Genomic DNA, 20,237 nt, shown 5'->3' on the forward strand with positions numbered 1-20,237 from the left:
ATGCTGTATAAAACCCATAATACAATGCCATTTTTGTTATAAACAGTCAGTTGTTCTTTAAATAAATTAGGAAACAAAAGCCTTTCACATTTGCCTACATAATTACCATTTCTAGTGCTCTTTATTCCTTTCTACGGATCTGAGTTTCCTTCTGGTATCATTTTCCTTCAACCTAAAGAACATCCTTTAGCATTTTTAACAGTATTAAGTCTGTTGGCAATAAATGCTCCCAACTTTCATGTATCTGAAAATATTTTAAGATTTATGTATTTGAGGGAGAGCATGTGCTTAAGCAGGGTGAGGGGGAAAGGGAGAGGGAGAGAATCCCAAACCGACTTCGAATTGAGTGCAGAGAAATGGGGCTCAATCTCATGATCTTGAAATCATAACCTGAGACAAAACCAAGGGTTGGATGTCCAACCGAATGTGCCACCCAGGGACCCCTATCTGAAAATATTTTTATTTCACTCTCCTCGCTTTCTCTACATATCTTTTTTTCTCTGACCACTCTTACAATTTTTCTCTTTAAGTTTGGTTTTCACCAGGTGAGTACAGTGTGCACAGGTGTAGCTTTCTTTATATTTATTGTTAGAGGTTCACTAAAGTTTCTTGGATTGTGGGTTGATGTTTGTCACTAAATTTGGGGAAATTTTGGCTGTTATTTCTTCAAATAGAATTTCTTCTTTGTTTTTCCTCCCATCTTTATGGGACTCCAATTAGACATATGTTAAACTACTTGATATTGTCTCACAGTCTTTACACCTTGTTATTCCTTGTCCCCAATCTTTTTGCTCTTGGCTTTTCAGTTTGGATAACTTCTATTTATCTGCCTTCTAGCTCACTGGCCTCTTTTTTCTGCATGTCTCCCTTGCTCTCATAAATCCATCCAGTTAATCTTTATTTTAGCTATCGTACTTTTCAGTCCTAGAATTTCCATTCGGCTCTTTTTAATAGTTCCATTTCTCTGCTAATGTTCTCCATCTATTCATTAATTATGGCCATCTCTTCTTTTAAATATCTGAACACATTTACATTAGCTGCTTTAAATTCCTTGTATGCTAAACCCATCATCTGGGCCATCATATATCTTCTTCTCTGGAGTATGGGTCACATTTTTGCTTGTCATATTTTTACTTCTTTGTATTATAGTAATTTTTATTGCATGCTAAATATTGTGGATGAAATGTTGTACAAAGCTTGGATTATGTTGTTTTGCTTTAATGGGTGTTGAATTTTGGTTTGATAAGCAGTTAAATTACTGGAAGATCCTTTTGATCCTAGTAAGTTCAGTTTTATGCCACATAAGATGGGTCTATTTTGGTTTTATCCTAGTCTTAAGGTACAGCCTTTACTCTAGGGTATTGTTCTCATTCCTAAAGTTGTCCTATTTGGGGTCTCAAATGAATGTCTGAAGTGCTCATCAAGGTCTCTCACTCAGGCTGGACTAGAACTTCAACATTTCTTTTTTTCTTTTTTAAAAGAGTTTATTTACTTGACAGACCGAGACCACAACTAGGCAGAGAGGCAGGCAGAGAGAGAAAGGGAAGCAGGTTCCCCACCAAGAAGAGACCCCAATGCGGGGCTCGATCCCAGGACCCTGGGACCATGACCTGAGCTGAAGGCAGAGGCTCAACCCACTGAGCCACCCAGGTGCCTCTCAAAATTTCTGAGCACTAAGTCCCCCTTGGGTGTCTCTGTACACCTCTGAGCCCCACAGCAGCCACTCTGTGTCAGGTCTCACAGAGTCTTGCCCCGTGCCTACCCATCCTGGCCCTTGGCCAAGCAACTGAGGGAAAGCCCTGATCAGATTCCTGTACCCTATACCCATATGTTGCTCCCTCTCCTCTTGTACCCTGTCCTACAAATCAGCCTTCTTCGTAGCCCCAAACTCTGATCTCTTCCTCCCCTGTTCAGTGAGACCATTGCTCTCACTTGAGCTCCACTTCCCTGGGCTGTAGTTGGGAAAATGTCCCCAGGCAAAGAGCCGGGGTGAATATGGGGTTTACCTGGTATTTCCTTTCTCTCAAGGATCACAGACCTATGCTGCCTATTGTTTAGTGTCTGAAAACAGCTGCCTCATGTTTTTCCCACTTTTACAGTTGTTTACCATGAGAATATAAGTCTGACGCTGTTTTTTCCATCAAAGACAGAAGCATTTCCTAGCATTTGGTATTTGCAAGTGTTTCGTGTTAAACTTCTCTGGTTCATAGATTAGAATATCTTTTTCTAACTCTAAATTTTAAACTCTCTGAATTTTGTATATGTGAACAGTAGGTTTTCCTACAACATTAGGAGGCAACCACTGTAGCCTAAAGACACAGCTCCTTCTCTAGTTTTCTACCATGTAGATGCAGGAATCTCTCTGATACTACTGGGTGCAGGGAAGGAAGGGCTCCAGTGATGCCTAAAATTAAATTTTCCAACAGCCAGGCAGAAGGAAACTTAGAATACATAAAATATGACTCAGATAAAGAAATAGTCAATGTCTTTACACCATAGTGTTGTGAAATAAAATTGATACCAGCAACAAAGAACTAACTAAAACAAGTCAAGAATCAGTGAAGCATCGTAACTGACAATTTGTTCCAATCCTCTAACAATATCTTTGACATACCCTCACAACTTTTTGTCATTTTTACCCCCATGTCTGTTCACCTCTGTATTCAGCTAGTTCTCTGGTTTATAACAAATACTCTTGTAGAGTAAATTGTTATTCAAAATCCGTCACCTTCTTTATAATAGAATTATGGATCTATACCCTTCACTGTGTGATTGTGCAGTGCCTTCCGCCATGGGCAGAGTATAGCTCCCTGTCACGTTTTTGTTGGACTTGGCCATGTGACTTGCTTTAACAAATGGAGTGCCAGTGGAAAGGACATGAGCAGACGATTAAAACCATGTTTTATGGTTTGGCTGGTCTCCTTGTGCTCTAATAACCCACCATGAGAAGAACATGCCCTGGAAAGCTGCTGTCCCTTCAGTCAGGGGCCCAGAATGAAGACAAGGGGAAAGAGACTTGAACCCAAATGAAAGCTTGTTGTGTTCCAGCTGGCCCAGCCTAGATCAACCAAATTGCAGCCAGACTTCAGACCCAGGAGGAGGAAAGTAAATGGCTGTCGGAATAAATCACTGAAATTTTAAAGTTATTTGTTGCACAGCCAAAAAATAAAAATTAAAACAAAACAAAACAAAAAAAAAACAGTATAGATGCTAGATGTTCGACCTGACCAGGTGGGCGCCTCATTCTTCCATCAAACACACATAACTCTTATCATCTGGATAAACTCCTATTATTTTTTAAGATCCAACTCCAATCATATCTCCTCTACAAAGCCTATAGGATTAGGCCTTATCTCTTATACACGCAACCAGGCAAGGATTCTTTTTGTCTATTTTATTCACTGATATATATCAAGCACCTAGAGAACAGTCTGGTACATAGCAGGCCCACCATAAATATTTGTAGAATAAATGACTGAACACACTGAACTGCTTTAAATTATATACAGAAATATGAATCACATTCCTAGTGATCATGCCATTCTTTCCCACAGAGCTGTATAGTGTCTCGTAGGCCACACATCCAGGTTAGGGAGGGTTGGGCTTTTTATTATTATTATTATTATCTATGTTAAAGAGAAGGTGATTATAGATAGTCTCAGAATTTTTTTCATAGCTTAGGATGTGTTTTGGTATTCAATACATTTGAAATTGTGTGTCTCAGCAGGAGGAAATGGAGGATGGGACTGCTAATGAGTACAGGGTGAAGCAAATGTTCTGGGGTTAGATAGTGGCTATGGCTGCACAATTTTCTGAATACACTTTAAAAACCCCATTCAACTGTATACCTTTTAAGGGGGTGAATTTTATGGTTTGTGAGTTATATCTCAATTTTTTAAATTGAGTGTATTTCAGCAACTGCTACACTTGAGTCAAAATAGTGATGACATACATGAATATTCTACCTTGAAAAAAGTTAGAAATTTAAATAGCTTCCCTATTCTTTTTTTTTTTAAGATTTTATTTATTTATTTGACAGACAGAGGTCACAAGTAGGCAGAGAGGCAGGCAGAGAGAAGGGGAAGCAGGCTCCCTGCCGAGCAGAGAGCCCGATATGGGGCTCGATCCCAGAACCCTGGAATCATGACCTGAGCCGAAGGCAGAGGCTTTAACCCACTGAACCACCCAGGTGCCCCAAACAGCTTCCCTATTCTGCCCATCCACCACCTCCCCCATGGTTTCTCCTGTGCTTCATGTTTTGTTTTGTTTTTTTAAGGATTTATTTATTTATTTGAGGTGCAGAGGGGCAAACGGAGAGGGAGACAGAGTCTTAAGCAGACTCCATGCTAAGCAAGGAACCCCAAGTGGGGCTCGATCTCATGACCCTGAGATCACTACCTGAGCCGAAATCTAGAGCCAGATGCTTAACCAACTGTGCCACACAGGTGCCCCTCCTGTGCTTCGTGTTTAAAAATGTTCTATACTTGTGTTTTATACCTGTTAGGAGCTGCAGGAAACACTGTTTGATTACATGGACCTTACTGGGCAGAGCTGCAATGAAGAGCAAATTTAAATAGAGAAATCATACCAAATCATATCAAGTATATGTGCTGCCAAAGCGAGCACCAAATCATATCAAGTAATAACTAAATTCCTAACAGTTAAGAGCTCAGACTCTAAAATAAAAAGAAAACTGGGTTCAATTTCTGGCTCCAGCATCTGTAAAGCTATGCGACATGGGACAAGTTACTTACACACTCTCAGCCTTAGTTTCCTCATGTGTAAACTGAAGACAGTAATAGCAATTTACTTTACAGGGTGTTAGGAGGATTAAGTTTGATCATGCAGATAACACATTTAGTACACTTCCTGGCAAATAGTAAGCACTCCTCTATTTTGTAAATGTCAGCTATGAGAATGATGATGATGGTGACGGAGGAGGAGGAGAACCATCATTCATCATCCAGACTGACTAACATACAAAATACAGATGAGGCAGCAACTTCTGGGTGCTGGCTCACTGCCCAAAATTGCTACAGGCTTCTTGAGAAGAAGGGGGAACAATGTGATTCTGTGGTTACTGGTCATAAGGACAAAGCAGTTGACACCCCCTCTACTCTAAGCTCTAAATGAGCTGTGTATTCACAACAGACCCACAGGGATTTGGCAGCAGTTCACAAATGAGATCCCCACTTATGGGTCCAAGGAAACCCTTGCCAAATGCCTTCCAGGGATTAGAAGAGGGATATAAAATTAATTTATTTACTCTTCTAAAAAAAAAAACCTTGGACTTCTAGGGAAATCACTGACACTACTGTTAAATCCTTCAAATGCATCGACCTTTTAAAAATTGTCCTTTTGGGCCTGAAATGTACAAATTTGAGATCACTGTTGCCACGTTAGACCCTCAGCACCTTTCCCTGGGGACGACGGCAACAACTTCCTACATGCCTATCTACCAGGCTCCTGGCCTTCGGTTTTATTTCCCACACTGCAACGAGGATTATCTTTTTAAATACAAAATCCTGTCATTCGCTGCTGTTTGACGCTCCACAAGGGGTTCCCAGCCAGCACCTGCATACTGACCCTTCTGCTGATTGTATAGAGCTCATTATGACCTGGTCCCTGCTCTCCCAAGTTCAGCCTCATTTCTAGATACTCCCTACTTCCCTTGCACCTTCAACTCCAGCCTAAGATGCTGGAGATCACTCCGCAGTGCACTACAGCTTTATGACTCACATCGGTACCATCTAATGATCCACACCCCGCTTCTCAAATACCTCATCTCGTGTGCGTTGTTGCTATCTGCGATCAGCTAAGAATGTCAAGTGCTTATTCTTATTGCTAGTTGATCACTGCAAGGATCAACAATCAGTGAACTATCAAACCACTCTAACACCTTGTGAATAATAAATATATTTCACTTTGTTAGTGTTTGGAGTTACCAGAAAAGAACACATACCAAGCCTGACTCATACTTAGAGAATATAAGAATAAAGTCTGAACACACTGGTAAAAGTCAACACAGAGATTTCATTCCTTTACTGTTTTCAGAGCCTGAAAGCAAACCTCTTACTTAAAATAAACAAGGCACCTTATAATAAAATTATTTAAAATAAATTCATCACATGTCTTTCTCATTCTACGTTAAAATTTTTAGCTCTGGTTGATTAGCCATTTGGCTTTAAAACTAGATGAACATACTAACATTGCAATACTGTATTCTTATACTCTCCGAGCCACTGACTACATAAATCCACATATGGCTTCCTACTTCAGCGAATTTCATTCTTTGACCTTCAATATTGACTCACTAACCTGCACAACCATCACAGCCGACCACGAGGTCAAGGCAACAAGACTCCCAAGAACTATAAGACAAAACTGGACTTCTTCACGTCTGTAGTGATCCAGCTATCATAATTACTGATTCACATCTAGGTGGCAGCAGCAAAAAGAACAAGTAAGGAAAACTATGGGTTTGAAAAACTTAAGTATTAGCGCTATGCTCCACAGTTCAGCTCACTGCTTGAGAATACAGAACCCAACAGTCACTAACGAAAGTCTGGTTTTAATGTAAACCCATTCTCCTCTTACCTGACCCTTCGGGGATTCTGTTTCCTGATAAGCAGATCTAAACCGTAAGACAATAATATCCCAAGGAGGTTCTGGCCCTGAGCCCCAGAAATCCTTAAAGCAACAAACACTGTCTAAAAGAAGAAAACCAGACTACTCACTCCCTTCTCTGTTCTCCCCACTAACTCCAGGAACACAGGAATGCCTTGCCAATTAGAAGTTATAAAATTCTTTCAGAGGCAAAATGTTTTGAAATACAGACTGTCTGTTGATCATGTCATACCCTGTCACCTGGAATGTTTTGGAAGACTCCTCAGAAATTACCTCTGGGCCAGACCAGGCCATATGTGGGCCAGTGAATCCTTACTATTTATGGAAGCTGAATCACTTGGAACCTCTTGTAGTGACTGACAGATTAAAAGGGTAACAACTCATAATAGGTCAAAAAAGTTAAGTCAAAAACCATTTTAAAAATTCAGGATGTAAAAAAAAAAAAAATCAGAATGTAGGGAGCCTGGGTGGCACAGACAGTTAAGCATCTGACTCTTAGTTTTGGTTCAGGTCATGATCTCAGGGTTCTGAGATCGAGCCCCACATGGGGCTCCATGCTCAGTGTGGAGCCTACTTGAGACTCTCTCCCCCTCACCCCCTCATCCCACTCTCTCTCAATAATTTTTTTTTTTAATCCACAGTCTGGGAAACTATAAGATAAAAGCCCAGTTTCTTCAATAAAATAAACTGTAACCAAAAAACTAAAATGAAAAAGGAAGGGGGACTTAGTTAAAACCACTGAAACCTTAATGCAGTGTGTGCCCATTTCTTGGGTCCTGATCCAAACAAATCAATTATTTAAAAAATTGAGACATCTTAGAAAAGAGTGGTGGGGGGATATGCCTGGGTGGCTCAGTCAGTTGAGTGGCTGCCCTCAGCTCGGCTCGCGACCTCCGGGTCCTGGCATCTAGCCCTGCATTTGGCTCCCTGCTTAGGGAGAAGCCTGCTTCTCCCTCTGGCCCTTCCCCTATTCATTTTCTCTCTGTCTCTCTCTAAAATAAATCTTTTTAAAAAATTCCCCATGTTTCAATTTTTTATATTTATTTTTATTTTTAAATAAGATCTTAAAAAAAAAATAAAAATAGGGGCACCTGGGTGGCTCAGTGTATTAAGCATCTGCCTTCAGCTCAGGTCATGATCCCAGAGTCCTGGGATGAGCCCCCCATTGGACTCCCAGTTCAGCGGAGATCCTGCTTCTCCCTCTCCCTCTGCCTGCCGCTCTGATTACTTGTGCTCTGCTACCTATCAAATAAATGAATAAAATCTTTTTAAAAATAAAAATAAATAAATAATTGAAACAACTGGGATGAGGAATTTTTTTTTAAAGATTTTATTTATTTGAGAGAGAGAGAAGAAGAGAGCATAAACAGGGGAAGGAGCAGAGAGAGAGGGAGAAGCATACTTCCCGCCGACCAGGGAACCCAATGCAGGGCTTGGTCACAGGATCCCAGGATCATGATCTGAGCCAAATGCACACACTTAACCAACTGAGCCACCCAGGTGCCCCACAAATGGGTTATTTTTGAACATTGACTAGTTTTTTTTTTTTAAGATTTTATTTATTTATTTGACAGACAGAGATCACAAGTAGGCAGAGAGACAGGCAGAGAGAGAGAGAGATGGGGAAGCAGGCTCCTGCTGAACAGAGTGCCCGATGCTCATGAGATCATGACCTGAGCCAAAGGCAGAGGCTTAACCCACTGAGCCACCCAGGCGCCCCGAGGAGGGTACTTGACTATCTGGAACAGTCAAGGCAGGATCTGGAGAGGAGGCCTCCAAATGGTTTCGGCTCCAGGCAAAATCCTCCCACGCTCTCCACAACTCAGAGCATTGGTGAGTAACACAGCATACGTGAGAAAAGGACAGTCCTCGAGAACCCTGTGACTCTGTGTCACTCCCGGTCCTCAGTCACCTGCTCACCTGAGGCCGACCACATATGACCTGCTGGTTAAGAGCATGGGCTTTGGAGACAGACAGATGTGGGTCTGAATTCTAGTTCTACCACTTAACAGCAGTGTAACTTCCAGGCAAGTTTCTCGAACTAATTTCTTTTTTAAGAAGGCTCCCCACACAATGTGGGTCTTAAACTCACGGCCCTGAGATTAAGAGCTTCACGGTCTACCAACTGAGCCAGCCAGACGCCCCTCTCAACCGATTTGTACCTTAATTTCTCCATGTGTAAAATGAGGATTATACCGGCACCTTCCTTACAAAATCATTCTGAAGATCAAATGAGAATGCATTAGTATGGTGACTGGCTAAAATATTAGCTGCCATTTTCTATTAGTATTGTTGTTGTTTTATATTCCTTTCATTTGAATTTAGACCGTTAGTGAAACCCAGTAAAATGAAAGATGAAATATTCACAATCATAATTAACAGTATACTTACCACTAGCATTACTGTTGTAGGAAAGATCATCTGATGAATGTGTGAGGAAAGCATGAAGTGGGGACTTAAAGTAAATTACTGTGTGCAAGTAGATATGTAACAGACTAGAGGGCCAGGCAGCAGAGTTTCAGATTTGCTGGGGGCAGTGGTGGGTAACAAGCAGAGTTATAAATGACAATGAGTCAGAAAACAGTCTGTACAGGATAGATGGGGTCTGTGCCATTGGTCTCTTTGGCACCATTCAGTGTATTAGTGGCAACTGGGTTTTTTTTTTTTTTTTAGTCACCCTATATTGTGCAATTAACATGATTTGAGGCCTTGATTTATGATAAAGTCACCAGGTATGCACAACATGACTGTCATCATGACAATCCTGACCTGGATCCAGAAATGACAGAAACACCAAAAAGGTTTCTGCATTCCTGGGGATGGGAGGGAAGAACAGACTAGAAAATGGGAGGACATGGGGCACGAGGCTGGGGAGTTCAGCACTGCCCGACACATCCATTGCAACTTTTTCTGCTGATGGCACAGATCATTTATCCTCAGAGAATCACCTCATGAAAACAATGCAGTGTGTGCCGGGCTCAGAAGCCATGGCTAGAACGTCAGCAAGGATTATTCTCTCCGGGGCCCCGCTCCCACCGTGTGCTTGTCAGCAACACACTCACACCCCGTGCTCGGAAACCACAGGCTTCACAGGTGCTGCTAAACCTAGAGAAATCAGCTCTGTGGCTGGGTTGATGGTCATGCATACAAGGTCAAGGAGGAAATAGGCATTCTACCACTTTACTGAACCCATGTATTTAAAGGAGGCTGAGAGAACTTTCTTCATCCCTCCCTTAGACTTCCTTGCTCTGTATCACAGAGCTACCTCTCTACAGACTGAGTCATTTTATGGCTTCCATTCGTTCAGAGCACAGTATGCACCAGGCACCTGCTTAGGACTTGTCAGCCAAATAAAACAAAGATCTGCTGCCACTGAAGCACTTTCTCCTTGAGGGATGGGGAAGGCAGATGTTTCAGGAAGTGATAGGTGGGTGTTAGGACAAAAATGAAAAAAAAAGGGGGGGGAGGCAAGGCAAAAGGAGAGGGAATGAGAAGGGGGAGGGCCAGGCAGATGTGGAATCTACCAGTTGGCAGGAATGTTAACCTAGGGCTTATTTCAGAATCAAAAGAAGATAAATCACAACCATTTTCTCCATACTTGTCTTTTTGGAAAGTGGACTAAAGAAGGAAAAGTGCTCAATGAACCCAAGCAACGTGACAACAGACAGACTGCTCCCCTCTCTCACACCAAGCTGGTCTTTGGTCTAGTAGCCTTTGGGCTACAAACACCCCGGATTCTGACAGTGAGGCCGGGCTGTCTGTGTACTGAGGCTCCCACAGGAACAGCCTAACAGTTTCTAAGCAATCAGCCTATAAGTTACTCATATCTTCTTGCTTTTTTTCAGAGGATCAATCAAAGCAAGAACGAGAGTTGGTGGTCTAACCTGAAAGAGGAAGGGTGATACAATTATATATAGCCCAAGTTTAAGTACATTCTCCTTCTCCATGAGCATGCCCCAACCCCATGACAAAAAAAAGAGCGAGAAATAACCAACATTTTACAGGCTGGTGCTAGAAGTCAGAATTAAAGAATTGTCTTTCTATATTTTTACAAGTTTTCTACAATGAAGATATATAATTGTTCTAATTAGGAGAAAACAGCTAGTTAAAAAAAAAATCCAACCCTATACCAAAAGAGATGATGATGAGACTCAACTGCCTGATACCCCAGTAGTTACAGTTGCTAAAGACCTACCTGTTGAGGTATCTCAACATTTTGTGAGATCTACTTGGGTAAGATTTATACCTGTACTAGAAACTGATCCGGAGTAAACAAACTATAATTTTACGTATCTTATATTTACAATCATGCTGACGACCCCAGTTGTGATGCTGAATATGGCTCTCTCTCATTTTTTACACCAGCTATTTAAATTCTGACTCTTAACAGCAGGAGAAAAAAGCTGATCTAAAGGTGAAATAAGCTTATATTGGAATCATGAAACATTTACCATTAATTTATGTAAGTAAGGTTCAGAAGTACTGAAGACTCTTAAAAATCCTCTTTTGCTTAAAACTTAACTTTAGCAGAGGCTAAGGCTTTCCATATGCACCCTTTTGATGCCATCTTACTTCTTTGGAGACAAATCCAGAAAAGTATCTATAAGGCTTAATACCCATTTATGACGAAAATGCTCAGTAAACTAGGAATAGAGGAGAACATCCTAACTGGAGAAAGGCACATCTAAAATCCAAAACAAACCGTATATGAAATGGGAAAACGTTGGACTCGTTCTCTTTAAGACTGAAAGCCAAAGACACCTACTACTATAGCAACTGTTTTGACACAGTCCTGGAAATTCTGGCCGCTGCTGCAAGGAAAGATAAAGAAATAAGATGTATAAGGATGGGTAAGAAGCAACAAAACTAGCACTATTTTCAAGGACTTGTGATTAATAGCGGGAAAAAACAAGAATAGTGGGAATAGTGGGGAAAAACCCAGAAACCAACTATTTGAATAAGATGGGGAAGAAAGGCTATCAGATACAAAATCAGCATGCTAATAGTCAACACTCTTTCTCTTAAACTACCAATTTTAAGAAAATAAAGAAAATAGAGATATGATTCACAACAGCAGCGAAACTATGAAATAATTAGAAATTAGTTTAACCAAAAACACCTTCCTAGACCTTTATGGAGAAAAAATTTAAAGTTCTAATAAAGGATTTAAAAATTAGCTGATGAAGTATTTAGGGATAAAAGTGCATGATGCAACAAACTCAAATAGGTCAGAAAAAAAAACATGCATAGAAAAGCAGAGAGGGAGTAATAAAGCAAATATGGCAAAATGCTAACATTTGGTGAATCTAGGTGAGGGACATACAGGAGCTCTTTGTACTAACCTTAGAACTCTTCTGCTAGTTCCAAATTATTTCCAAATAAAACAAAAATTCTTTTAAAAAGTGCTGAATAAATGGAGAGACACATTACATGCTCTTGGAGGAAATGAGTTAATATCAAAGATGCCAAGCCTCTCCCAAATTCTTTATAAATTCAATGTAATCCAAATAAAAATTCCTTAAAAATAAAATTTTTGAGGAATTTATAAACATGATTCCAAATTTTCTATAGAAAAATGGTCCAGGAGTAGCTAATTAAACTTAAAGATGAAGAATAGAGATGGGGCACCTGTCATGAGAACATATTATAAAATATAAAATATATAAATATAAAACATAAAATATATAAAAACATATTATAAAATCTATAAAATCATTGCGATAAAACATGTAGCAGTAACTGACAGACTAATGGAATAGAACAGAGGCTTCAAAAAGACCAGTATATCCACAGAAACCATAGATGAGACAAAAGATAGCACAATTCAATGGAGGAAAACATGGATGCTTTTGGAGATATTACTGGAAAATTTGTCTCATTAAATGAAGAATAATAGGACTGGATCCTGTCTAACACCATATGCAACATGGGCTCTAGTTGAATTAAAGAAATTGCTATGACTCAGGGATTGAGATGGGCTTCTTCAAACTCCACAAGTATTAAAACACATCAAAGAATTTATTTGATTACATCAAATTAAGAACATTTCTTGATCAAAGGACAACAAAGAGGGGCTCCTGGGTGGCTCAGTCGGTTAACGGACTGACTCTTGGTTTCGGCTCAGGTCCTGATCTCAGGGTCTGATCTCAGGTCGTGAGATGGACCCCAAGTCAGGCTCCGCGCTCAGCAGGGAGTCGGCTGGAGATTCTCTCTGCCCCTGCCCCTGTCCTGCGTGCGTGGGTGTGCACACATGCACACACACTCTCTCTCTCAAATAAATAAATCTTTAAAAAAAAAAGGACAAAGACAAAATTAACAGATGCCCAAAGAGAAGACATCTGCAGTCCAAATATGAACAACGCAGACAGCAACTCTAATAGAAGACCGTCAAAGATACGCATAAGCAATTTACAGAAGGAGTTGTGTAAGAGATGCTAGCAATCCTTTGTAAGCAAAGAAACACAAATTAAAACAGCAAGAGATCACTTTGTACCTCCGAGACCAGGAAAGATGGAGAACTGGATAAAGCTGAGCGCTGGCAGGATGGGGGAGCATAGGAAGCCTCCAACACTCCTGGCAGCCACAGCGGAGAGGAACCTACCGCTATTTAATCAAATTCATTATGTGCCAGCCTCTAGCCCAGCGATTCCCTTCTGAGTAACTATTATGCAGCTTTATAAGTGGACAGGTACGAAGATGGTCCCTGCAGCAACACGTATGTGAGGACGGAGGGACAACCCAAGTATCTATCACGCAGACAGCAGATACGAAAAACTGGGGTTTGAGCGCATGGCATGGAGTATAATGCATTAGTCAAAAACGATATACACACAGAAATGGATGTACATGTAGAAACAGATGGATCTTCAAACCAGTATTTAGAGAAAAGGGCAGCAAAATGAAATAGTTTTATAAATTAAAACACACATAAAACAAACAAGATCCTACGCAGACAAAAAGAAACACATTCCATGCATTAGAATGAGTATCTATGGGACATAAGGTGAATGGGAAGCAGATAAGAGAATTAAAAACAAATCTTTCAGCCTCCTCCCTGTTAAAAAAGAAAGAAAGAAAGAAAAATTCGAATGACCCATGATAAATATAAAATTAGAATTGTTTCCTTCCCCAAAGTTTCCAACTTTCCTAACAACAAAAGCTACTTTGGTTGCCAGCTCTGTTGATGAATAACAGCTCTTCATCCTCTTTCAAGCAGGAAGAGAAAATTCAGGGATCAGCAGTGAATATTCACGAAACAATTTTGGTTCCCATGACCTGACAACCTGAGTGAGAAGACTGATTACCTCTTGATTTGAGGGATTCAGCTAAAGGAAGGTCTGAGTCAAGTTTCCAGGTCATCTGAAGTTTACTTTTAGAAACTCTTCATATCCCCTGGGCTCCATACTACTTAGAACCTTAAAATTCTAGAGCTCGAAAGTACCTGGTCATCCTACAGATGAGGAAACTAAGGCCCCAAGAAGAGTTATGGTTTAGGGTCACACACTAGTAAGAAAGGGAAGGTGTTTCTGACTCTGTGCTCTGTCCCCCTTCTGCTCTTGCCCAGCAGCCAGAGTGACCCTGTCAAACTGAAGTCATCATGAACAGCTCTGTTCAAAACCCTCTAATGGCCTCTTCCCCCTCACTCAGAGCAAAGGTCAAAGTCCTTATAATGGGCTACACTGATGCACCCCTTCCCACTCCCACCGCCTCTCCTCTGCTGCCACCTTGCCCTCGCCCACCTTGGCACTGCCTGGCTGCTAGGACCTCGCCAGCCCTCACTCATGCCAAACAGGCTCAGCATCTGGGCCTGGAACTTGCTCATCCTTCTGTCCCCTCCACCCTCACAGTCTCAATTCCTTCCAGCCTAGATCAAAAGCGACCTTAGCGGAGGCCTTCTCTGACCTCTCTGTATAATAAAGTCAATCCTGCCCACCCCCGACATACTTACTCTTTCCTATTGTTTACGCCTCTTTAAAGTTCTCCAGAGCACGATGAGCATGTGACCGTCTACCCATTCACAGTTTGATTTGTCTGCCCCCGCTGCACTACAATTCTACCGCCCTTCCATGGGGCTTTGTCTGTTTCATTTGGGGCTCTATCCCCAGAACCTCAGGTGCTTAACGTGGTGAATGGACAATTAGAACTGCAGACCTCAGCCCCCTAGCACAATGCCCTATATGCTCTGCTGTGCTGTCTCCATTCTTGGTGACTGGGTCCTTGGGTAATCCCTAACACCTAAAAATAAAAGAATACATTTTAGCAACTCTATGTTCATTTTATCTCCTCTGGCTTTTATAGCTTTGAGGATAAAGCACCCAACCAAAAGTTAAGGGCTTTTTTCATTATAGAGCTGTTCTGTGATCTTATTTAATGGCGATTACTTTAGGTCTCTGCCTTTCCAGGCGAAAGTCTAATATCTCATAATTTTTTTAAAGTAAGGTCTATGTACAACGTGGGGTTTGAACTCACAATCCTGAGATCAAGAGTCACATGCTCTACAGGCTGAGCCAGCCAGATGTCCCTGGTATCTCATAATTAACAACTGACCCACAAGCTATGTTATCCAATCTTGAAAATTAGTTTATCCAAATGTATTCCTAAGCCGAACATAAGAAACTATTTAATATTAATTGGATTGTTGTTGTGAAACCTTTCATACGTAACTCTGAATGAATTTTCAGGATGCTTCAGCTAAACACCTAGCACAGATGAGAATTTCAGAGCAGATAAGCCTGTAACAATGCTATGCTGTAGGTAATATACTGACTTCAGAAACAACAATAAACCTACAAAATGATTCAAGCCTTATACCTGGCAATAGCTTTGCAAGTTTCCATTTGCATTTTATTATAGTTGCTTCTATCATTTAAAAAAATTCCAATATAAAAAGTATCTACAACAAAAATCACTGAAGTATCTGAGATTTGAAAAACAGCTTTTTGCTTATTTTAGCCCAACACTGTAAAGTGGGAGGGTTGAGAACAATAACAGACTTGAAGATTCCCCAGGCGTTCTGCAGAAAGGATTTCCTCCTGAGGCAGAGATAAGTGAGTTTGCTGGCCCGGGAGCCTTCCCATCCTGCAGCCTTCAAGTAACACCAAAGATAAAAATCTAAGCACAGTCCACTTAACCCTTTTTCAGAACCAGAGCTTCCTGGATTCTTGCACTATGTTCTAAAAATGAACACCAACCCTTTGGAGTTCATAAGTAGTGACTCAAGAATTGGGGTTTGTCATATTCTTTAGGGGAAGAAAAAGCAGCGTAAAGCTCGATCAGCGATTAGTGCTTGCAGGAGGCTCTGAACTGCAATGTGATGAAAGAGGAATGGGAAAGGGTTTCTGCAGGAAAAAGGGCCACCACTCGGAAAGCTCCAGAAGAAACCAGAAGTGGGAAAATGCTCTGCTTTGGGGCCGCAAGACAAAATAAATAACTTGCACATATTTGGACAGACCGTTACAATTCTTATTCTGTCTCAGCCAAATATACACACAATATGCCTACTATATAAAAGACATCACATTTCCTGAGGCAGAATGTTCTCAGCTAATTGCAGAAGTTATCTGTGCACCCCACACACCCCATTCCCAGGTCAGATTTTAGCTCTCCTCACAAAGCACTCCATTCCAATCTCTGAATTTAAGTGAATTTAACACTGAAGTAATTTGAAAAATCGCTTTTCCACACTTATGCTAGGCCAACGCTGATAAGCTGACTTGTTTTTTTAAAACTTTTTGTCACAATGAGTGACATATGTTTCAAATTAGCATGGAAAATCAGGAGCTCCGAGGGGGCTGGCGATCCTTTAATAATTTAGAGAAAAGCAGGTGCTGAGGGATAAACTAACTTGCTTATCACCTGGAATCGATTTCTGTTGGGTAATAAATGCGGCACTAAGAAAGCACACCTGTATGTGGTCAGGTACTTTTCCGTCTGCCAAATGCCAAATAAGACCAGGGATTAATCAGTCCCACTCTCCCCCTGGAACTCCCCTTTGCAAACAATCAGAGCTTAACTAGGCTCAGACCCTAAACATTAAGCCTACCACTGGCTTGCCACGTATCACAGCATCACTAATTAGGAAAAGAAAGTCTTCCAACATAAGCTGTGCATATTACTGTAAAATAGGCAAGTTACCAATGTAACAGAATAACGGTGCTAGAGCCCTTCATCATTGCATAAATGAGAGACAATAAAGGATAATGAGACTGCATTTAAAGTGGGGGTTTTTTTGCATTTAAAAAATTAACTCTACTCCCCAAGAGTTCTCCACAGCGCCTGATCTGCCGCAGACCTGGGCAGTTCGTAACCCCAATATTCCTTTACGCAAAGGACGGCACCATCACCCTCTTCACGGTTAAGTGCTTTGAGAAACCAATGCCTGGTGGACATCAATACCTGTGGCAGGAATGCGGGCGTCCGTGGGTGACAGCAAAAGTTCAGCATAACCAAACTTGCATCTCTAGCCCAACTGGTCTTACTCAGTCTTGCTTCGGAAATCATCCCTCCCTGCCTGCCTGACACAGAATCACCGACTCCGAGACCGCCTGGATGTGACTTTGAGCAAGCCAGAATATTTCTTCATCTGTAAAATAGGGGGGCTGGGCTCATGCTGAATTCTTGTCCAGCTCTCAGATTCCGCCTCGTTGCCCGAGTGGCAGGGCGGTGCAGTGAAAAGAGCCCGGGGCTTGACACCGTCTCAAAAGCCCACATCCGCGTCCCCCCGACTGCCGGCCGCCCAGCTTCTCCCCTCGGCGTGCACCTCACATGGCCGGACCTGACCCGGGCTGCGAGGAGGGCCGGCGCCCCGCACCTCCTTCACCGTCCCCCATCCGGGGGCTCCCGGCCGGGGCAGCGGCCGCCGCGGGGCAAGGGTGGCGCAGGCCCGGCCGCGCGGCGCGTCCCTCCGGGCGCGGGTCCCCTCCGCCCGCCGCCCCCGGTCCGCGACCCGAGCTCCCCGCCCGGCCCCTGACCTGCTCTCCGCCGCCCAGCGGTCCCTCGGCGCGGCGAGCAGCTGCGGCCGCCCGTCCCGGGCCGCTGTCACCTCCGCCCCTGGAAGCGGCGGGCGGGCCGATCCGGTGTGACTCAGCGCGGCCGCCCCGCCTCCCGCCCAGGCTTCCGCCTCTCGCGGCCGCGCGGCCCGGGGGCTCCTCGGTCCCCGCGTGCCCACCTCCGGGCGCCCGCCCCGTGCTCGCGCCCCCTGGCGGCCCGCCCGCCCGCCCGGCGGAGTCAGAGGGGGCGGCGCTCGGAGGGCCTCTGGCAGGGGAAACTGAGGCACGGGTCCCAGGGCCCGGCGCCCGCTGCCCGCCGCTTGCCGGTCGTTGGGCCCTGCGTGCCGCCTGGGCCCAGTGCGAGTCCTCGGCCCCACACGGCCTTCCAGCCTGGAAAAAAGGCGAAATTCCTCTGAGCGAAGGCCCGCTGGGTTCCTGTCTGCGGTGCGGGCCTCCCCCTCCCCCGCCCGAGGCAGTTTTCCTCACAGCGCGCAGAGTTGGCGTCCACTCCTGTCCGTCCCATTTTTCCCTGAGGAGAGTCTCTCGGGACAGCTCTGAGAATTTAAAAGCGACGAACAACAGAATGCGAGAACTGGTCAGGGCTGAGAGAATGCCTTCAACTTGCCCGTGAATCCTCGCAGGAGTCCCTTTGTGTCCTCAAGGCCGCAGAGTCACTGCCGGCGTGTTGTTTGAATTCGTGCGCCTCCCGGTTCTGGGAGCTACCCAGGAGACGGCGAAGAAATTCAACAAGTCTCTCCCTGTGTGCCCATCACAGAGAAACCTCTACTTCAGAAATGTTCATGGGCTCTCCCTTCCCCTTCCCTTGTGGTGAAATATACGTTACGTAACCTAAAACTTGGCATTTTAACCATTTTTAAGTGCACGATTCTGTAGCATTAAGTACATTCACACGGTTGGGCAATCATCACTACCACCCAACCCCACAGCTTTTTCCTCTCCCCAGACCCAAACCGTATTCATCAGACACTAACTCCTCATTTCTCTCCACCGGTCCCCTGGCAGCCTCCATTCCACTTTCTGTCTCCACGAATCTGACTACTCCAGATCCCTCCTATTCGTGGAATCTTCTAAGGTCCTTTTGGGACTCCCCTAGCATAGTAGTGTCCGTTGTATGATAGAACCTTCTGTTCATGCATTCCTGTGTCAGGGGACTTGTTCCATCCAATGTTTGCTTCTAGTCTGTGACTTCCCTTATCATGTTGCTATGAACATGGATGTACACATAAATATCTGTTTGAAACCTGCCTTCAGTTCTTTCAGTATACATCCAGAAATAGAATTGCTGGATCACATGGTAATTCTAGGTTTCATTTTTTGAGGAACAGACGATTCTCCTCCTCTTTTTTGCTGCATGTCAACATTGTGGGCAGAAAACTCTCTGGTAAAATATCAATACCCTGGGTTTTGTCGAAATTGTTAACAAATGCTTCATTTGTCTGTAAAATAGGGACTTTTCTTCTTAAGAATAAGTAATTAACATTGCAAATATATGGCCCTTATTTTTGAAGATACTGTTACTATTCCCTTAACCACAATTTTGTGTTTTCTGCATATACTTTTCTAATGTTTCTTGGACAGGGTCAAGTATGCCATATGAAATCAGCATTAAATAGAACTTGAGCATTTCATTTTAAAGATTTTATTTATCTATTTATTTATTTGAGAGAGAAAAAGAGAATGGGGGGGGGAACAGCAGGGCAGGGAGAGAGAGAGCCTTGAGCAGATTCAGCCAGAGGGCGAGCCCCAGAAGGGGCTTGATTTCTCCACCAAGATCATGACCCAACTGGAATCCAAGAGTGGGTCGCCTTACCAGCCAAGCCACCCAGGTGCCCCTCAAGCATTTCATTGTGTTGTTGTTTTTTTTTTAAGATTTATTTATTCCGGAGAGAAAAAGAGTGCACGGGCAGAGGGAAAGAGTCCGATGTAGACTCCATGGGGAGCATGGAGCCCAGGGTCCACCTGGGGGCTGGATCCCAGGACCCCAGATCACCACCTGAGCTGAAACGAGGAACTGGAAGCCCAACCAACTGTACCACCCAAGTGCCCCAGGCATTTCATGTTAAAAAGAAGATAATTTTGAATGTCTTTACACTCAAATCAACCTGAACTTTTTTAAGTTTTTTAAGATTTTATTTGAGAGAGTGAGCACAAGCAGCGGGGCAGGGAGGGGCACGTGTCATTTTCTTGGTCTCTCATGTCTGAACCTAAACCTGTCAGGACATACAGCCTCTAACGTGTCTGTTACTGCTATGATGGATGATATCACTAACAGTTTGGCATGGCTTGGCCCCAAATCAAAGCCAACTCCCCCTGGCTTCCCTCTGGAATGTGTCACGTCACAGCCACAAGCTGTTGCTAGTGATGGCAAGCTGTGAAAGCAGCAAGCTGCTGAAACTAAACTAAGTTGGCCTTGCTCATGGTGCGAGTCATCTGTTCGTCTTAGAATAGCCAGTGGTCCAGCACTGAAAAAAAAAAAAGTGCAGATGAAATAATATATTCCTATTTCTGTTATTAAAGATGATATAGTTTTTTAATGTTGGTGAGGTCCTGAGCCAACGGCTCAGGTGAGATGTCTTTGGTACAAAATTGTGATTCTATTCA

The 20,237-nt window shown here is 43.1% G+C and overlaps 1 protein-coding gene across 1 annotated transcript in view; it reads right to left on the minus strand.

Moving 5' to 3' along the window:
* LOC123955119 (dynamin binding protein) overlaps window positions 1-17,692 on the minus strand; it is a 103,142-nt gene extending 85,450 nt beyond the window's left edge. Inside the window, exon 1 of the mRNA XM_046026728.1 lies at window positions 17,598-17,692. The gene's annotated coding sequence lies outside the window, so the exon portion shown is untranslated. The remainder of the gene's footprint in view (window positions 1-17,597) is intronic.
* Between the last annotated feature and the right edge of the window lie 2,545 nt (window positions 17,693-20,237).

This window comes from Meles meles, chromosome 13, assembly GCF_922984935.1.
Source record: "Meles meles chromosome 13, mMelMel3.1 paternal haplotype, whole genome shotgun sequence".
Classification (NCBI taxonomy): Eukaryota; Metazoa; Chordata; class Mammalia; order Carnivora; family Mustelidae; genus Meles; species Meles meles.